We start from the raw sequence: 3323 nt of genomic DNA, 5'->3' as shown, positions 1-3323 counted from the left end.
GTATTTAATAGTTCGACTCTTATTCTAAAAGCTAAAATCTAATGCAGAAATTATAAGAAAACATAAGTGTCCATAGTTAAACAAAATCATAGGTTTCCAGTCAAAGTAAAATGGAAGTGAACTTACTGTATTCAAAATTCAGCTCAAGGGTACCCTTTTCCAGGAAGTCTCCTTGAATCCATCTGCCTCCATTCTCCTATTTCATGTAGAACTCTCTTTTCTATTTCTATAGCAAACTGATACCTTTATTATAATACTTATCCCTGATGGGTGGACACTATGTTATCAGACTCTGACTCTCCAGGACCTGACCATGTGCCTGTCTCACAAGAGTCTAGTAAGAGATGGTTGAACAAAGTGCAGGAATATATAATAAAGGATATTTCCATCATATACAGGTAGATAAAACATATCAATCTCATATAACAGCCAGCAATATGTTTATTTGGTAAACTTAGAGGCACTTTGTAAAACAATCAGGAATAAGACAAAGCATGATGGTCATGAAAAATTTTAAAAAGGCAAAATTGGTACTTGAGGATGACTGCTTACCTGAAAAGCCCAAAAGAATCTAGTGAAACATGATTACAGACATTAAGGAAATTGAGTAAGGTGGCTGGGCACATAATTAAAATATATACATCAACAGTCTTCATAATTAAATTAACATCCAGGTTAAAGACATAATGGAAAAAAGGCTCCTTTTATGATAGCATCTAGAACAAAAAGCTAAAATATCTAGGAATAAGCTTAATAAGAAACAGGCAACATCGACATCAAAGAAAAAAACTCACCAAATCTTAAAATATGGAAGAACATAAATGTGGAACCACACGCTATGGTTTGGATACGGTTTATTTATCCTCACCAAAGCTTGAAAGCAAATATTGAAATTTGAACCCCAGTGTGATGGTATTGGGAAGTAAGGCCTAATGGGAGGAGTTTGGGTTATGGGGGCAGATCCCTTAGGAATGGTACTGTTTTGTTCTCCAGTTAGTGAGTTCACTCAGGAATAAATTAGTTCCCAAGAGTGGATTGTTGTTATAAAGCCAAGATGCCCCTCAGGTTTCCCTGACTTCACATGGGTTCACTTCCCTTTTAACCCTCTCCACCATGTTGTGATGGAGCACAAAAGCCCTGGACAGAAGCCAAGACCATGCCCTTGAACTTCTCAGCCAGCAGAACACTGAACTAAATAAACTTTTTCTTTATAAATTAGATATTCTTTTATAGCAATATAAAATAGAGTAAGACAACTGATATACCAGGATCTTACATTGGAAGACAACATTGCAAAGATAACCAATAAATTTAAGGTGAATCCTATATTAACAAGTTATTTTTGAAACAGACAACTGATTCTGAAGTCCGTATGGAAAATAAATACGCAAGAATAGCCAGAAGAATCTTAAAAGCACATCTGTAGATACGTACACCTTTATGCAAAGAAAGTGAAGGAATACAGTGATTATTGCTGGATAATTTTGTATCTAATTCTGAATTTTTCTGGATTTCTCAAATTTTCCAAGTGTCACTTCTATGGTCCAAAAAAGATAAACACAAATAATTTGTAACTACCATTTTAATATCTGTTTTCTATGCAAATAATTCATGCATATAGCAAAAGTAAAGTTTATGTGTCTTAATTTTCATTAAATTAGGTTTTAATTTCACATTGAAACTGTGAAAGTGATCTATATCTTATGACTTAATGAGTTAACTAATGACGATTCTAGATAGTCAAGTACAGTATCTCACTTGCTTACCTTTCAAAGGTCATATTTTGAACATGCATATGATTAATGAATAATATTAGATAATAAACTCATGCAATATAAATTCCATTCCCTCCCAGCCAACATAACTAAATGTGTATTTAGTTTCTACTTAAGGGAATGAGGCTAGACACTGGGGATTTAAAAATGCATACGGTCTAATTCCTTCCCTTCAGGAGTTTATGGCTTGCAATAACAATTATTGATATTCGCTGAGTGCTTGTTTTGTATTATTTATCCTCATATAACTGAGGTAGATATTATTGCCCTTATTTAATAGATGAGACTACTGAGGCATATAGCAGTTATAATCAAGTTATAACAGAATGCATATTTTAAAAAGTAAACAGCAACTCACAGTAGCATGTGCAAGTGATGGCTTGCACCATGCAGACAAAGACTGCTGTTTTCATAAGGAAAAGTCAGAAAAAGCTTTAAGGAGAAAGCAGGAAGAGTCAAACCTTGAAAAAGCATAATTTAGATAAGCATAGAGAGCAGGCTCCAGATGAGACAAAAACCTGGGGAAACCCCCCCCCCCAAAGAATAATGAGTTTGCATCTTCAGGGAGCGATTTATTGAATTTGTATTAAGCAAAAGATTCCTGTAGTAAAGCGGTTGGAAAAAAAAACTTGCAAAGTAGGTTTATTATCTTCCTAATGGAGTATCCAAATTCACAATTGTGCAATGTGTTGTTCTTTCCTTCCCCAGATGCCTTTTTTTAAAAAAACATGCTTAAATGATATGATGTCCAGGACTGGTTTCTAAATAACCTAGTATGTGTGAGGTAGGAGAGGGTTAGGGCTCATAATAAAATGCTGAGACTATGAGGGTTCATTATATCCTTCTTTCTACCTTTTTATGTTTGAATTTTTTTTATAATCAAAAATAAAAAGGCACTCACACACATGCCCATTATTAAAGAAATGGAGTGTACATATATACATTTGTGTGTGAAACCATTTACAAGAATGAAATATATGATATATACAACTTTGTTCTGGGGGTTTATAGTCTCTAAAATTTAAACAAATAATCTTAGGTGGTAAAGTCTTTTAGATGTACTTAGACTCTAGTCAAAAGAGTGTTTTTAACTTATGGACATTAGCCTGCCACCTATCGCGCTCCCCTTAATGCTTAGCATCTGTTGTCTGGTGATATAAAATTTTAGTCTCAGGTTTAAAAGAAACAGATGTCCCTGAACAGAAGAAAAATAATTGAAATTTTCAATAGAAAGATGTTATTAAAGGGAAGGAAGGAAGGTAAGAAAAAGGTAAGCATATTTAATCACAAAACAGAGTAAAAGGTGATAAGTAAAATGCATTTGCCATGTTTAAATTTTATCAGATCTTTTAAATCATGAAATCTTTTTCAAAGTACTCTGTGATTTTTGCACATGCCATCTGTTCTTGCTTGCTTCGTGAACTCAACTACTCATCCTTCCAGTCTCAACTCAAGATTCATCTCGTCCATGAAGTCTTCCCTGTTCCTACTTTCCACACCAAGCAGTGTTAGGATCTTTGCATGTGTATGTGTTACATATATACCTTC

The sequence above is a fragment of the Propithecus coquereli genome, unplaced genomic scaffold (genome assembly GCF_000956105.1).
Source record: "Propithecus coquereli isolate 6110/MARCELLA unplaced genomic scaffold, Pcoq_1.0 Scaffold9, whole genome shotgun sequence".
In the NCBI taxonomy this organism is placed as follows: Eukaryota; Metazoa; Chordata; class Mammalia; order Primates; family Indriidae; genus Propithecus; species Propithecus coquereli.
This window is presented reverse-complemented; position numbering follows the sequence as displayed.